The 18,479-nt window shown below is 37.8% G+C and overlaps 1 protein-coding gene across 1 annotated transcript in view; it reads right to left on the reverse strand.

Moving 5' to 3' along the window:
* Positions 1 to 18,152, reverse strand: part of LOC129247861 (prolyl endopeptidase FAP) — a 57,211-nt gene extending 39,059 nt beyond the window's left edge. Inside the window, exon 1 of the mRNA XM_054887218.1 lies at positions 17,816 to 18,152. The gene's annotated coding sequence lies outside the window, so the exon portion shown is untranslated. The remainder of the gene's footprint in view (positions 1 to 17,815) is intronic.
* Positions 18,153 to 18,479: the final 327 nt, after the last annotated feature.

Genomic DNA, 18,479 nt, shown 5'->3' on the forward strand with positions numbered 1-18,479 from the left:
TAAGTACATCAGCTGAAGGTCTAACTGTGCGATGACTAATTTGAAAATAATTCATGGGGACGGTTAAGTCATTTTCCAATTTGAAATGATTGTTTTTCATGATTTATTCTTCACCGACGAAACACTGCACATACTGACGTTATTATTTTCGTACGAGTGTTTGCTCTGCATTGTGCTACGAATAGCGGCCAAGAAATTTGTCCACTTTATTTTAATTAAAGACGCTAATAATATTTTCGTATTTCTTGTTGCACGAACAAAAATAAATGCGGGAGCATTGAATCTCAAAGCCGAGAAAACAATGTTCTTCACCCATGGCAATGATGAATTTAAATATATTCATACAGAGACATAAACAAATCGGAATTTTTCCCAAAACAAGCGCTAAATAATTGAAATTAAATATAATTTAAAATCGAATAAAATTTCACAGAAAGTATGCGAATGCTACGAGTTCTCGAAACAGAGCACTGCTTTTTTACGAGTATATCACAACTAATCAGCTTAAAAAATGTTGTTTGTAGAGAATTGCATTGCATTAATTATTTAATATGCCGCATAAAATTTATCACCCTATCGGAAGATTTATAATATTTGCAAATGGCGTCGTACGTCAGTCATATTGGACATTTGTAAACTACTTATAGACACCTGCAGCTGGGGTATATAAAATTCTTGTGGAGACTTACGACAACCATAGCCTGTGAGAAATAATGTCGAATTGATACTGTAAAAATATATTTTTCCGAAAAATACTTATTGGAACTGAGAGTCGTCGGACAAGGAATTTTTTCACGTGAGAACAACTACACTACTCCGATGTTACTTGCATGCACTCCGCCATAATCTTGAATTTTATGAATATGCTAAAATTAGTAACTTTAATTCAAATTCTTCGTTTAGTTTTAAGTTATGAATAACTTTTTACTGAACATTAACTGGGATTCCTTGTTTCATCATCTGGCATTTCTAGTTATTTCGAGATCTTAAGAACCACTGTGGCAAATGTTTTGCTGAGTTCTTAAAAGTATTATTCCTCTGGTGACAAAAACAAAGAAACAATATAAAGTACCCTGGCGGCATTGATTAAACTTAAAAATAGGAAAACAAAATTTCTCCGTAATTTCAAAAAAAATTTAAAATTCAACTTTCTTTGCTCTATATAAAAAATATGATAAGAAATTCGTCAGCTCACAACATCAATGGCTATCGTCCGTACTAGAACCATATTATTATTTCAATTATTTCGTTTTTTTTTTTTTATTAAAATACTGAAAAACCCCTATTTTTTGTTTGTCATATTCAAAACCGCGCCATTTTGTTAAATTTTATGTTTTTATTCTAGCACGGGACATAGCTACAGTCATACTGATTAAAATTTTTTTACATCGAAGAGCCAAAATGGACAACACCGTCCAAATCCAATTTTTCGGGAGGGTCAACTTCAGCGCCATTTTATAAATTATTAAAATTAAAAAAATTTTTAAATTAAAAAAAAAAATTTCATTTTTGTATGTAAAAGAAATTTAATAAAAAGCCTACAAAATTTAAATATCTTTTTTCATTTTTTTATTCTAAAAAAATTCTCAAAATACCAAAAATTTTCGAGCTCTACCCCACCGGTGCCCCTTAAGACCCCTTAAGTCCAATTTTGCATTGGCCTCCGACAGTGATAAAAATGTTTCCTTCGATATACAACCATCTATTGATTTCGGCAACCTAGTATAGGGTTGTTCAATAGGTGCGCTTCAACTTTTTTCCGATAGGGAGGGCGAACGACGCAATATTTTTTATTTTTCGCTTGTCATTTGTAAACTTCATTAGTATACATTTCATCATGGAACTTGAGCAACGATTGCAAATCGTGCAAATTTTTTATGAAAATAATCGTTCTGTTGCTGCTACTTTAAGAGCATTACGGCCATTTTACGGTCCATTTAACAAGCCGTCCCGTTTTGGGGTTATGTGAAGTTATTGGTCTACAGTAACAAGCCGGCGACGATTTGTGAGCTCAGAGCCAATATTGAACGCGAAATTGCTGGAATTTCAGCCGATTTATGCAAAAGAGTGGTCGAAAATTGGGTTCAACGATTGGACTTCGTAAAACGTGCACGCGGTGGTCATGCTAAAGAAATCCAATTTCAAACTTAAATGTATATGTTCAAACTCGATAATAAAAAATTAGTTAAAAAAGTCAAACCGTTTGTGTTTTATTCAAAAAAGTTCAAAAGTTGAAGCGCTCTTACTGAAAACCCCTATATTATCCACTGAAGATGTTTTTAGAGGCATTACTCGACTTAAACCCTCCTCAAACACTGATTCTGATGGTTTGTCTGCGGTGTTATTCAGGTAGTCCGTACACTCTATTGCCTGGAAGTTGGCTTTTATTTGACGCATTTTCAAGAACCGTAATAAAACGATATTATTAACCACAGTCCTAGTTAAAAGCTTTCCGCCACTGCAAAGCTTTTTGAATGCACCATCTAGGACAATTTGCTATTTGTTCTTTGACATGATGCGTCCGGAGCAGCATGGCTTCTTTCTGGGCCGCTCAACATTGTCTAATCTAACTGTCTTCTCGGAGGATTGTATCGCTGCCTTCCAATAAGGGTACCAGGTTCACACCGTTTATACCGACTTCCCCACTGCTTTCGATCGGGCTTCCCATATAATATTAAGTAAAAAATTAGCTGGCATTAGTTTCCACTCAGCCTTCTTGAGTTGGATCTCATCCTACTTGCTCAATCGCTATTGCTTGGTTGTCGTCGACATTGTTGGATCTCTTCCTTTCGACAGTCGGTTATACCTTACCGTCAAATGCTAGCGATCTCGAGCCTTTACGTATGAATGCTAGCCCCTAGCTCCTGTAAGCGAATCAGTACATCCAGAGTTGTACATTACTACTTTACTGAACATTACTACTTTCCTGAACTCCTGACATAACAAGCAAAAATGAATCAAATTATGGAAGGGCAAGTCATAGAATCTGCATTAAGATAATCCACCGCCCCATTGCCGATAATCGGCAGAGAGAGGAGATTTCTATCCAAGTACCATATCAGACACTTCGCCTTATCGGAAGGTAAAATCAGCATTAAAAGGGACAGAAAGTATGTTTAGCCCGTTGAAGGAAAATAGGTATGCATGCGGAAGAAGACTCCAAGACTGTTTCGAACACTCGCCGACTCGCAGAAATTTTTTTAAGGATAGAGAAAAGTTGTGTATTGAAGATGATAAATCTCGGTATTAAATAGCAATACCTCGTATATAAAACAAGATTTGCGAAGTGTGTGCTTAATTTTTAGCTATTGCTATTTATAAATATTGCAAAAATAAATAAATACTGTTTAATGATTAGCAGAAAAATATACGACAATTTCACACATTCATAGGTGCTTTTTTTTTAATATAGTATTTGGGATTTTAGTATTTTTTTTAGTATTACGTGGAATCGAACCAGCTCCTTAGGAGAGAGTATTGGTAAGTCTTCATCCTCTACTAAGTAAAAGCCCAGAATTCTGTGACCTAATGCTTCACAATTTTTTATTGAGTGTTCCATCTTCATCACAGCAGAACCTGCATAAACTAGATAATCATATTGTTTATTGCAGACAAAGCGGCCTGTAAGTGCTCTACTGAGTAATCCGAGGCTCTTTTTCAAGGGTTAGGACAGATTTTGCTCTGTTGGTATTAGAGTTCAGCAACTTTTTGGAGTCATTAAGGCCGTTTGTGCCGCTCCAGTATTGCTTGGTTTTCATTTGGATGCATTTTTTCGTTTCCTTTGTTAGACTGTTTTTGTTAAAGCCGGAAACTGAGGTTGGTCCAATAAATGGTCCTCTCGCCCCTTTTTTGGCATACAATTCTGCCTTCTCGTTTCCTTTGTGTCCCTCATGACCTGATGCACAAGTCAGGGAAATCTGGTTATGAATCGCCAGTTTGTTGAGTGCATTGCTACACTCTATAAGGACTTTTGAATTAAACGTAAAGCTATTTAAGGCTTTGAAGAATGATTTGCTACCCGAAAGTATTTTAGTTTTTACTTTTTCGAACCCTGTTTTGGATACGATTTCTATCTATTATGACGAAAAGCTTCGCATAGTGTCTGTACTCAGTGTTAAAGATGTGTGCGCTCTAGGTGCCGCCATTATTCCTTCTCCTACCCCCTGGTTAGCGATTGGATCCATCGTTTACCATTTTTGTGATGATCCAGTCTTGTTGGGCTAGTGTTCCACTCTTCCCTAGACAGAAAGATAAGCTTGTATCTCTTAGTAAAATTGAGTATGTGTTCCTTGTGATCGCCTGGGTGCTGCATGCTGCTTGTTCAACCCTGTTCAAAATGTTGAAGCGTCCAGTAAGAGCTCCTGGTGCAAAACTACTCTTTTGGTGTTTGGTCGAGCTCCGGCTCCTATTTGTGGTGTGTGTCTTGATGTTCTGGCACAAATTGAGGAAACTAAAGTTTTAAGCCGACTCCGAATGACAGATATTTTTTAAGAGGAGCTTTTTCATGGCAGAAATGCACTCGGAGGTTTACCATTAGAAAACACTTTTTCTTCATTTTGGTGTTTCATGGATATTCGAATCTACGTCTTCCGAATGGTAGTCACGCACCCACCCATTCGGCTACGGCGGAATTGTAATGTAAATAAATAAAAATAAAAATAAAAATTTTAATTAATAAAACGAAAAATTTGTTTATTTTTCATATGGCATTGGCTCATTTCTGCCGCACACTGTCTATGTGAAAGCAATTTCATTCAAAGCATAACGAAATACTGTCAATGCAATATTAACATTCTTGAAGCATGGCGTTATTCATCCACTTATGTATGTAAATAAGTCCATGTGTCCATATGCTTTTTAACACTCAACATTTGCATATCCTTATACAAAAATAGTAGCATCTTGGTTCTTCTAGTACAAACAAGAGTCGTATGAATGAGCCATCATAAATGCGTTCATGCATGCTTTTCTCCGTAATTGCTGGTTTCCTCCAAGTCTGCCATTTTCCTTCGCACTCGCATACAAACTTTAGCTACATAGCCTTTATGTAACTACCTGTACACCTGGGGAATTGCAGTTGCTTTGAAATAATATACTACTTGCACTAATTTGCACTTTCTTCAATGGAAAAAAATTTCATTTACAACAAAATTCAATGATAAGCCCAAGGCTAAATTTACACCAAACGAATGAGCTGCAATTTTATACAGCGCACACCTGTTCGTCTTGAACACACATGCAACTATACCCTTCCATGCACACTTTCAAATAAAATACTTATATACATACATATGGCACAAACCAACTGGCACCGCAAGTAGTGGTTATTTATTACGAGTACTTGGATTCAACCATCGTTTACAAGTACGTACGTACGTAGTATACACCCATGTATAGCAGGTACGAATATATGTATGTATGTACGTGCACACATCGCAGTTGTCCAGACGAAGTCATCCATTTATTGCATTGAGTGCAGTCATGACGCAATCGTAATGGTAATGGCTACAAAGAGCGGCACATTCTTCTTCACATTCCTCTTGCACCTTTCACGCAAATCAACAAAAGTCCATCAGTTTTCTTTTTTGCCGTCTCATACAGGTTTGTGGGTCATATAAATACTCATATCTGTACAGAAATGAATTTGTCATAAACCCAGCAAAAATTTGTGGCAGTGACAAATCTATTTAGAATCGATGCAAATAACTTTTTTGTGGGCTCTAAAGAAGCTTTCGACAGCACGAAAAACAGAACTACGAAAAGTGAGCTTAGGTTAGGTTAGGTGAAGTGGCTGTCCTTCGACGCACCTAAGCCAAAGACCAGTTTGAGACCCCTTGTGATACCATCGGAACTATCCTATCGTTACTCTACTTGGTCCTCTTTAAACCATTGTGTAGACTTTCAAAAACTGGCTGTACTAGCTATATAGTTTGAGATTCGCAACACCCGCATTGTTGTCCAGAAAAGCGAGACTGAGCAATCTCAACCGTCTTCTACACAGAGCTATTCACCCGCATAAAAGGTGTTCGATTGTCTCTTGCTCTCCTATATCCTGATAGCTTCCGCAATACTCCTTGGATGGTACCTCTAATCTCCTGGCATGTTTTCCTATTAGACAATGCCCAGATAGAACACCTACTACGGTTCTAAAGGCTTTCGTACTTCATTTAAGTAGACTCTTAATGCAACCCATGTTCTATTCCGACGACGTTTATCTATTGATAGCGGGGATGTTTAACTGTTTTCAGTTGGAATTTGCAACAGTAATGGTGTGTCTGTCTTTTAAAAGTTTACATGTTGTCAAAGGCATGGGAATGTCGACTTTGTGCTGACTTATTTGGAGCGAGGGGTCCTATGTTCTGTCACCCAGAGTAGATTAATAAAAAAATACTATGCAAGTATTTTTAATAACTTGTAACACTCTTTTACTGCCTTAGTGTCGAGTGTTTACATGATAGGAGCGGTTTCAGAGCTGCCTGACTATCGGAGTAAATGAAGATTTCTGTAACTCTCTTATCTAATGATGGCGAAGATAATTCGAGTTGCGGACTGAATCACACAGGTGTCATCTTAAAGAGGGTAAGGAGTACAAATACTGGCAGATGCTGAGGATATCAGAAACAACGGCAACATTCATTCTATATATCGGGTGTTTTTCAGCTACGCGAGAACTATCGATGTAGATACCATAACTAAGGGCTGGCGGCTGAGAATGGCAAATTATTGTGACATTTCTTTCAGCAGTCATCAGGAATCATTTAACGCCAGAAAAACGCTTCCAAATTGTGGAAATTTACTCTGAAGACAAGAAATCAGTTCGCTTCATAGAACGAAGTGTTGAAGAAAACACCGTAATGTCACTTCGTCACCATTCTCAACTTGTTGGTCTTTGTTCTACGATTACGTAAGGGTCTTGGCTTACGTGCATATAAAATACTCGTGCAGGTCGTGCAAGAATTGAAGACAAATCCCCATCGTTTGCGACGCATTTTTCCTAATTGGGCTCGTTTAGATTTATTATTCAGATTTATTGAAAATAGTAGTCAAAAACTGGACTGATCAAATAGACCTTGTAACTCATAGCCGCGGGGACATATGCCGGATGTCATATTCAAAAAAAAAAATACCATGCAATTTGTGGTATGCTTTTTATCATTGTCCTACAAATTATATGGCCCTCATTTTTATATGGCCTCCAAATGGCAGATAGGTTTTTATGAGAAACTTTTTTCATAAGAGAAAATAACTCGGAGGTTAGCCATTTCTTTTCGTACGATATTATAATATTCGGTATTATAAAAGATCTTCTTCTAATTTGCATTTGATGTTTCATGTCCACAGTGGGCTTCGAACACCTTACTAATCAAATGATAGTTATGTGCCAACTAAGAAGCAAAGCGAGTTGGTGGGGCACGAGACCAATGTGAAGTATCCGTTAATATCAAAGAAACACACAGTATATTGCCCTGCATATGGTTAGGTTAGCTTGAAGTGCCTGCTGATGGACTATATGGGCACTTAGGCACGTAATTGTGTCTCTTATGATACTATATGGATCAGTCAAAAAATTATGCACTCATAAATTTCACACGAAATTTCCAATGCACACTTTCGCTATGCCCAAGCGGAGTACTCTCCATTCATACTCCCTCAAGGGAAGATTGGGCAGGGTGCAGCATTTGGCGACAGGGCCTGGTAAATCTGTTCACGGATGGCTCGAAGTTGGACGGAAGGGTTCATGGAGCGGAATTATGCTACCTCCAAGCAGAGGTAGCCACAGTCAAAGAAGCAGTTGATTAGTTGCCTACTTGTGTAATTACTCCCAGGGAAGTAAACATTTATTCCGATAACCAAGCAGCAATCAGCGATCTGGGCTCGGCGGCACTTCTAAAGCTAAAAAAGCAGCAGATCTCGAATTTTGTGGATGCTCTTTCCGGACATTGAACTTTAGCTATCTACGCGATTCACAGGCTTGATATTACTTCAAGACCCTTCTGCACCTACTGTCTGAAGGATGAGGTGGAATCATATCAGCTCCTTCTGTTCAGCTGCTCCACCACTCTCAAATATAACACCTCTCCCCTATATCTTTTTCCTGTATTTAACCTTTTCTTTCTCACAATGGTATCAGAAGGGGCAAAATTTAGATTTTTCGTTGAAGTGGACCTTCGCAGGTTATATGCCTAACATAACCTAAAAGTCCAAAGTCTAAAAGTCCCCCCAGCCTGAGGAACATCCATACTTATAAACAAACTTGTGATCTCGAAATAGTCTTGGTAGAGAGCTTCGTTCATTCAGAAATCAACAATATGCGCATGAATGTCGGACGGGCGTCCGTCCTTATCAACTAGTTTTGCTTTAGATTGAGCTGGTTGTGGAACGGAAAATCTCTTTTCAGTCCAAAAACGTCTATAAGTCTTTTACCAGGCCCGTCTCATTGACGAGCATAGACAATAACAAACAGTCTTAAAGTGTTCGGGCAAATGGTTCTCACACTTTGAGTGCTGGTAACGGCAAATATCTCAGTTGATAAAAGAGACACGCTGTAAGAGCTTTAAAAGACATTCAATGACTCCTGAACCTACATGTGGCGCTAAGTCTAAAACGAGGTGCTCTTGTTAACGAAATAACAAAGTCATTACGAGCATTATACAACAAACTAGATGAAAACATGATCAGAAGTTCAGGACAAGATGGGATAGACTGTTCACTTGCAGGATTCCAAAGATCAAGTACAAATAAGGCGATCAGAGTCGTACTCGATTTAAACCATCACTAACATAAAGAGATTGTATGTAGAACTATGATAAGCGTGCTGGCGTGGTAGCAGTGTATTCTTATAAGGTATGAATCTCGGATAGCGAGGAATGCAGGAAATGTAGGGAGCAGGGCTCAAGGGGAACTATAAAGCATCTCTTTTGCGGATGTCCTGCATTATTCGAAATGCGCTTGAAATATTTGAAGACACCACAGTTTAACGGATTGGAAGACATCTCAGCAATCCGTTGGAAAAGTCTTCATAAATTCGCAACAGAAACAAGCGTCATGCGGGTGAACTATTGCAAAACGTATAACTAATGAACTACAACTGGTATTGCTAGGGACCGAACCGGTCTATGGGTGACTGCAAGTGAAGAACTTCAACCTAACCCAAGCTTTGATAACGTTTTGAATAAAATAAATCACAAACTTCAAAAACTCTACATCTATTTCTCCTTTAAAATGTGTCAAACTTTCAATAAATGTGTAAACCTCCCTTTGCTGCTTTGTATATACTCGTAGAACTCCCTTTTATCTTTGCACTCATTCTGATACCATCGCTTATGGGAGCCTCTCAGTAATTAAACAAAGTTAGTTCGATTGAATAGACAAAAACTATTTAGTTAGTAAATAATATTCAAAATGAGAAGGAAGGAATTGGAGGTACCAATTGAAAAAGAATTTGACTTCAATAAAAGTTTCTACTTGCCTCAATATTGGTGTGAATAATTGAGTATTTACCTGTGGTATGCCCAATGACCGACTCTTCGACCGAAAAGATATTTTGTTTCCTATTACATATTTTCTTATCGATTGTCGCGATAACCGTTTAACCGATTTTGACCAAATCTAACAAAGCACGTCAGTCGTTTCTTACTCGGAAACACCAAAGCTAAGTCCTTCTACACCTGCCTTCCTCTGTTACCAGCAGCTGGCACCGCATCGAATTTCACAGCCGGAGCGTTTGTATCCATTCGGACGACATGACCCAGCCAACGTAGCCGCTGAATCTTTATTCGCTGCATTATATCTATGTACATACATATATCTCCGTAAAGCTCATTGTTCCAACGTCTATGATATTCACCATACTTTAGAAGTAGTTAATACCTATTGACTGGCACTACTACCCTTAAATTAAATTGAAAGCAAAATTCGTTCAGTAAATTTTTCGCCTTGCGCACAAATTTCAAAATATCTGCAACAAGAGCATTCTTGATAACATTCGAATCCATTTTATCTCGATGAAAGATGTGCTGTCTTGCCTTTACCAAGGCAATACAGTTGCACACGAAATGCTGTAGTTCCATCATCCTCAAGACCAAAGCCTACACTCTGTTTCATTCCCAATGTGAATTTGTGAGAGATGGGGATTTAAGTAATAGTGACCGATTAGAAAACCCACTATTTTACTGATGTCTACTTTATGCATTTTCTGCAATTACCTATTGTAGGTAGAGGGTCTAATAAGCCTTTTGGCTTAACGGAATTCGTGTGTGACTTCCCAATTGGTATCAAACCCTAACCCAGATCTCGAACGCCTATATACGAATATGAGTCACAAATAAGTTCAAAGTTTATGAAAGATTATTAAAATGACTTAACTGTAATTGTTGATTTGAATTTGTCTTTGTCTTTTATCCATCTGGAAAAAAACGCACAGAGCCTATTGCTGCTGGGGGACTATTTTCCGTCAGTGCGGATACATACATAGTATTACATACATATACACATATGTACATACAGGCATGCATATATGCATGTGTGGTTATTTCATTGCGCACGCCATCAACAATCGTCGTTCAGCAGTACATCAATTACAGTTACACAACATTCATTGCGGCAAGGATTCCTTTATCGTTTTGATCTGTTGAGTCGTGCACATTAAAGTTTGAGGTTTGTGGGGGCAGAAATGATTTTTTAAATTCCTTAATGTTGTAATATTCGTACCTTTAATAGGATTGACTGAGCATACCGTGAACCGTTGGTTAATACAAATTTTTATTTTTGCTTAAATATAGCTGGGGTATTGTAAAGGCAAAGTATTAAATTTTGGATTCGAAAGTAGTCTAAGTAGTCTAGGCATGCCATTGGACAGTGTAAGTAATATTTTTACTGAAGTATTGGGTTTCAAGAAGCTGTGTGCACAATGGGTGTCGCATTCGCTAACAATGGAACAAAAACACATTCGAATGCGACTTTCTCAGCCACATTCAGAGCGCTTTCGTAGGATAAAGTGGACTTTGGACGTCGATTAATCACTATGGATCAGACTCTGATATATGTATGAAGTTTATTTCAAAAATTGTATTCAATAAATTTGTATTTTTCTTATCGAACCGTAAAACTTATTGAACAGCCTAGTGTTTATAAGTATGCTATTTCTCTTTCCCTATCTGTAATCACTCTTTAATATTAATATAATTTATAAAAAAAAATCCTTATCTAAAATTAGTTTCCTTGCCATATTTAAAAAAAAAAATTATTTGTTGCGTTATACTTAATATTCCAATAGAATCACTAAGCCCGCTAAGTTCTTGCGGCTTCATATCCTTAAGTACTAGGGATGACAACCCCTAGAACCCAGCATCCCAAGTTTTCGGGATTTCGACTGTTTTTGAATTCCGAAAACCCCGGTATAAGTTGATTGAAATCCCGCGAATGTTGAGTACTCGATTTTTTGCAAAAGGCCGGAATCCTTACAAAAGAGTTGGTTGAAATCCCAGATGTTTTGAGAATTCGATTTTGAACAGATGCAATTAAGCATTGACGACACAAGGAAACAGAGAGAAATGAGAGAGTTGACGAGCTCGCTAAGTCAGGAACATATCTCCCTCACTCTCACATATTTCCCTCACTCTCAGTTTTGAAGACGGAACAAGGTGAGGAACTAATTCTGAAAGCACAGTCTATATGGGAAAACTTAACCTCCTCCAGGATTGCCAAAATAATGCTACGAACTTGCAACACGAAAGCAACCAACTTTATTTTATCACTCCCAAGGAAGGGATGCAACATGAAATTGCCTCACTCCATATCACACAGATAAAATGGGATTGGTACAAAGCGACTCTGGTAACTTATGCGAAGAAGAAAGGGGTACGTTAGAACATCTCCTTTGCCCCTGCCCTGCTCTATGCAGAACTCGTTAAAACTGCCTGGGATCGGTATAATTTTCATCTCTGAAGTAAATTGCTGGCAAAAGCTTATTAAAACTCGCCAAAAGGTGTACCACGAACTATGCTTAACACGACTTCAACATCACTGGTAACACTACGGACCCTTATGGTCTATGTGAGATCTATTCAGATCAGACAGATATACCTAACCTAATCTAACTTTGCAAAACCTTTTTTATAAAACAGAGTATTGCGTTTTAGAGTACGAAAAAATAACAGCCAACAGGGGCTTTGACTAGCAGTTCCAGAATCAATTAGCATCCCAGTAGTTTTCAGTAAGGAAATTGATATTTTTTCTAATGGTGGTAATAAGGACCCTGCAGAAAGCATTTCAATTTCTATCAATAATCCAGCCGCCAAATGTTGAAGCAGAAAGGTGCTTCGCAGCTGCTACAAAATAAAATTATGATAATAAATTGTGAAAAAAAATTGAATGTTATTAAAAATAAAACCTTTTTACTCTGCTTATTTTAGCACATTGATTAAGGGATATTGTTTTGAAAACACCTCCACATTCTAGGCGAGCTGTAAACGATGTGAACCTTACACTTTCCACCGAATATTGAAAAAATCTTACACACATAGCTCGACTGAAACCGTATCCAATCCATCTGACTTCTTGACTTGAGTAATGACTGTGACAAACTTTCAATGAAAAAACACACACCCGAAACATGGATAACGACACCAACTTAACAAATGTGACCAAAGGTTCATGAAAATAAGTCCATTTTGACTGTCTCTTCATTAGCTCAGTGATCGATCTAAAAGCAGAGTACCAATGGAAAGAGGATGAAGTTTCCCACCCAAAGGATTTTACCGCAGATCTAAGAACAAGACCAAGGAGAAAAGTGTATGTGTACTCTACAACTGTCGTACTCTAACAAAGACTCGATACTGTTACTTCCAGAAATAAATATGTGAAACTACAAAACCAGCGAGAATTTACAACTATGTGCATTTTATTAAGCGCCCTCAGTGACTGAGGTTTAAGGAAATATAAAGGAAGAGTTAGGCGAAAATTCTCTCTCATGCGGTATCCTAATGGACTAACTCATGAATGTGCATCTGCAAAAACTTGGCACAACCTACCCGTTGGCGATGTTTTACATAAATTTTAACAATCCAGCCACCAAGTGTTGAAAGGTGCTCCTTATCTGCTACAAAGTAAGATCCCGAAAATTCCGGGACCAGTAAAATCGCGAAGTTTTACATCTCTAATATGTACCTACATATGGCAAGTTTTTATCATATGTTCATGCTAGTATAATGGATTGGATTTTGGATTTGAATGTATGCAGCACTTCGCAAGCTTTGAGCTTCTCACAATCCTTTCAAGTATAGAAATAGAGAGAGAGGAAAGAGAAGTAAGAGGAACCAAGGGGGGCGCACTCACAGAAATAAGTGTTCCACATTGAATATCTTACCTCCAACACAATAATACTCAAACCTTATATTACCTAATGCATTTTTATGAGTATTGAATATCATTTTGCATTTCTACAAGAATGCGAATAAATATCACAATGATTTGAGGGCACAAGAAAATTGTTCACACGCATTCGTGAGCATTCACATGTGTGTCTGCAAAGTTGCATACGTGTAAGAGCATATTTGCATTTAAATTTTTCACCCTCCGTATAAAACACTACAGTTTTTCCAAGTGAATCATAAAAATTGATAATATTTTAGGACTTTCATTCAAAATATTTTTGCTCGACATGTGGTTATTTGATTGATTAAACATTTTTCTTCTTGATTGGCACGATAACCGCTTACGCGATTTTAGTCGAGTTTAACAAAGCGCAACAGTCATTTCCAGTTGGACACACCAAGTGAAGCCAAGTCGTTCTCCACCTAAGCTTTCCAGCGCAGAGAAGGGCTTCCTCTTCCTCTGCTACCATCAGCTAGTACCGCATCGAATACTTTCAGAGCCACACCGTAGGTACCATGACCCAGCCAAGAGCTCATTGTTGCATCGCCTATGATACTCGCCGTTGCCAACGTGCAAAGGTCCAAATTTCTTGCGCAGTATATTTTTATCAAATTCTCACATGCTCCAAACATGCAAAAAACGCAAAAATCGATTTGAAAACAAACCGGTCCGATGAGCCTAAAAGCTGACTAATACCAATATATAGTTAGAGTGAATAATCGTTTAACTTTCACCATATGAAAAATTTACCTTATCTTAAGAAATATTTTTGTCCATCGTCAACTATAAAATTAAAATTATAATAGTAAAATCCCTCATCGTCCCGGAAATTTCTTATTTTGAAGTGGAGTATGGTAAACTGGTAAAATGGGCTGCCGGTGTAGCCGAATGTATTGATGCGTGACTACCATTCAGAAATGCGAATGTCCGGACATGAAACACCAAATGATAGAACAAGTTTTTTCTAATAGCTGTTCCCCTTGGCATCATCCTTCAAATTAAATGAAATTGAATTGTTCGCGGTATTAATTGATAACTTTTTTTATTGCAAAAAACTGCTGATTTACACCTTGCAGCTAAATGCAATTGTATGTGTATAGGTATAAATAAAGTCACGTGTTGTTGTAAGTACATAGAATGGTGTATACATACAAGGTGGGACAAAATTAATCACCCTATTTCAAAATGTATACTTTTTATTGTAAATCTAACGTCATATCAGTACTGATCTATGGATGCAAGACCTGGCTTGTAACCGACCATCGGAAGAATTCAAATTCAGGTATCTTCGGCGCATTCTCAAGGTGTGGGGATCAAACGTCATCAGCAATGATGATTTATATAAAAAGTTAAACATGGAAGCAATGGCCAACTTTATCAAATTATGGAAATGGACACACTGCTAAAAGATGGTACGGAAATCTGCCGACAAGCTCTTGATTGGAACCTCTAAGGAAGATGCAAGTGGAGCCGCGCTAAGACTACATGGAGAAGAGCGTTACTAAATGTTGGAATTCGTGAATGAAATGCTAGCCAAAAACAGGACCCGGCAGAAATTTTCTATTTTATGTATTTATTTAAGTCTATGATTACAAGAAATTAATTCTATGATTACTTAAAAGTAATTATTACATGCTAGAACAAAAGAGAATAGTGGGACGCAATTCTCGAATGGAAAAGAAATGTTGGTATAGCAAAATCTAGGTCGTGTAATCTGTAGATACTATTAACTCAGTAAGAGCCCTCGTAATAGTGACAAAGTTGTAGTGGTTTGTTTTGACTGTTTTGACGTTAAATGGGTAGTAAAATCGTAAAGTTTTGTCGGGTACATTGAAGCCAATCGATTCGAAACAAACATCAAGAACTGAAAGGTCCGTCTATTGGCAAGGAACCCCAGATATGTTTAGATGCGCGCACCGAGCGCTGTAGGGCCGATGTAGATCAGAGAAATGAAGAGGTTGCAGAGTGAATCGAATAAAATTTCGTTCTACCCTTTCAATTCTATTTGAATGAGAGGCATAAATTGGATTCCAAACCCAAGATGTATGTTCGAGCTTACGAGGGATTTATATACACATTTTCTAGTATAGGGCTATTTAAGCTAACTAACCCTACTCCCATGTCGTTCCATTTGGCACTTTAATCCCATGTCGATGGGTGGGCGCTTATTTCTACTATATAACGCCAACAGAAAATTAGAAAAAATTCATACGGTATCTTCTAAGCTTTGACTAAACATATCCGAAGAGATTTTTTCTATTTAAATTTTGTATTTTAATAATATTTTATCATCAACAAATGGTATGAAACATGCACAAGTGTCATAGTGTCATAAAAAACGACCATCGACATGGGATTAGGGCTAACAGGATTTACGAATGTAAAACCAGTGTCAAATGTCACGCCTTAATTAATGAACTATTTAGCATACATTAAAACATATTTTTATGTTAAATGAAAACTTATTTGAGTCCCTATATTCTCAGCATCGGTAGTCTAGCGTAAGTGCACCAGCCTTCCATCCCAACGGTTGTTGGTTCGAATCCCACGTAAAGCACGGTCCCCGCTCTTTTCCAAATTTACCTACTTTCCCTGTTCCTAAAAAACAAACAAAAAAATTAAAAATAACAAAAAAAATTAAAAAAAAATTTCATTCCTCAACCCCAAAGTTTTATCATTTCCATCCATACTCCCGCACAATAGTCAGCGCATTATTTGCATTATGGCTGCTAAAATAAGCAAAAACAAAGAAAAACACACAGTTACACATTGCATCAGTAGCGCCGGCAAGAGGAAGCGGGCAATCACGATAAAGGAGCAGACACACCAATTTTAGCGAAGTTCTCAACCATCTGTGTAATCCTTCTGGCAGAAAAATGTGAAACACAGATGGCGCTCTAAAAAGTTAGAAGGCGTTGTTCCTAAGCAACGGCAGGTGGGCATTCCCACTATTTAAGACTGCTAGCGGTAAGATAATCACCTACCCTGTCAGAAATCAAATAGAGTAACGAAACCAACGCAAGACAAGCCTTGTCGAGGCCCTATGCTCTCTAGAGGAGTGAACAAGGAAAAAAAATCGGTTTATAATTTTTGAAAATGGCGTGTTTCCGGCAGGCAACGGCAAATCACCGATTATGTTTCTATAGTCTTATCCTAGTTCTATTCATGCATGTCCCGAGGGATAATCCCTAAGGGACTACCTTCATCTAGGACTACGTATGACGCCATTTTCAAAAAGTATAAATCTTCCGATGGGGTGATTAATTTTGTGCCGCCTTCATATAAGTCAGTCATATTGAACACTTGGGAATTACACAGCTGCAATACATAAACAGACCAGCATTGGGTTACGTAAAGGTCAAAATAAGGAATCACTCAAAACCATTTTTTTTATAAAAGAGTTATTCAAAAACAAAATTGGACGATTAACTTTATGCCACCTGAATGAAGAATTACTTCCATATTTTAGATATTGGTGGATAAAGAAATATGTTCATTGGATGATTAATTTCATTTATACATATATATATATATGTATATATATATATAATAATAACATATATAATTGGAGCGTACATCCTGTTTGGCCGAGCTCCTCCTTCCTTCTATTTGTGCGGTGCGTCTTGGTGTTTTTCCACAAATGAAGGGATCTACACTTTCAAGATATTATGATTGAGTCAGAAGAACATCGGTCCGCTGCATGTAATATGGCCAAACTGCGACGCGCTGAACAACAGCGCAGACCTTCATGAAGAGGCAATATGCCGCTCCCCTTCCTGTCAAGTGATACTTGACGGTCGACGTCGCTGAACAATATAGCGCAAAATTTCAAGAGTTGACAATAGACCGCTCCCCCTCCCGCGAAGGGAAACGGAGCTGTGGTGGATTTTTAGTGGGTGAGCCAAAAGGCAAGTACCACAATTTTCGACTTTGAATGCTTTGTGCCACCTCAACACAAAAAAAAACAAAAACAGTTTCAAACCGTCTCCGAACGGCAGATATTTTTTATGAGAAGCTTTTTCATGGCAGAAATACACTCGGAGGTTTGCCATTGCCTGCCGAGGGGCGACCGCTATTAAAAAAAACTTGTTCTTAATTTTGGCCTTTCACCTAGATTTGAATTCTCTCTGAATTCAGAATGGTAGTCACGCACCAACCCATTCAGCCACGACTGCCACCTTCATATAGGTCAGTTATATTTGACAGTTGTGAAGTAGACATCTGCAGTATACAAACAAACAGGGATTAGGTTGCGTAAAAGTCAAAATAAAGAGTTCCATCACTCGAAATTATGTTTTTCTTTTTTTATTTAGTAAAAACGTGATTCAGAAACAAAATTGCATGATTAATTTTGCGCCACCTTGTGCGTATACCCATAAAGCTTATCTGCATTTTATTAATTTACATTTTTACATAATAAGGCTTGCAGTTTCACACTTACTTGCCGTTTGATGCTCGTGACATTCAAAGGATGAGGCTGCATATTCACACAACGGACGCTCAAGTATGTTGGATTATTTTAGTTTGTTTGTGTGGGCACACTTTAGGACACATACTCGTATGTACATATACACCGCATCTCTTCAGCTCGCCGCTTGCATTGCTATTCAATTCAATTCAAATCAGCTCAGCTCGATACGTTCGTTAGCGTATCCTTTAACCGCTTACGTGTAATTTTAATCATATTCGTTGTCACGCTTCACAGTTGAATCAGCGTTACTAATTCAATGACACACACGCACACCACAACACAAACACTTATTGTATGTATGCGCACACATATGTACATACATACATTCAAAAATGCACGCGAATGGAATCACTTGCGGGTACACAAAGTGCCCATTTACACGATGTCGCCACTGGAAGGGAAACATTTTGTTCCGTGGTGAAGGACGGCCGGGGAAGAGGGAAGGGAATTTGTCTCCTGTACTGGCGACACGCTTTGCTCTTCTTATTCGTATTTCCAATCTTAAAGCAATTTTTGACAGTTGCTTCATTCGTTTTCTGCTTTTGTGGAAGAAAGTTCTAAGTTATGTGTTGGTTTTCATACAAACGGAAGAAAACAACGATGACAAACATCCGAACGCTGCTTGGGAAATGCA

This window comes from Anastrepha obliqua, chromosome 5, assembly GCF_027943255.1.
Source record: "Anastrepha obliqua isolate idAnaObli1 chromosome 5, idAnaObli1_1.0, whole genome shotgun sequence".
Lineage (NCBI taxonomy): Eukaryota > Metazoa > Arthropoda > Insecta > Diptera > Tephritidae > Anastrepha > Anastrepha obliqua.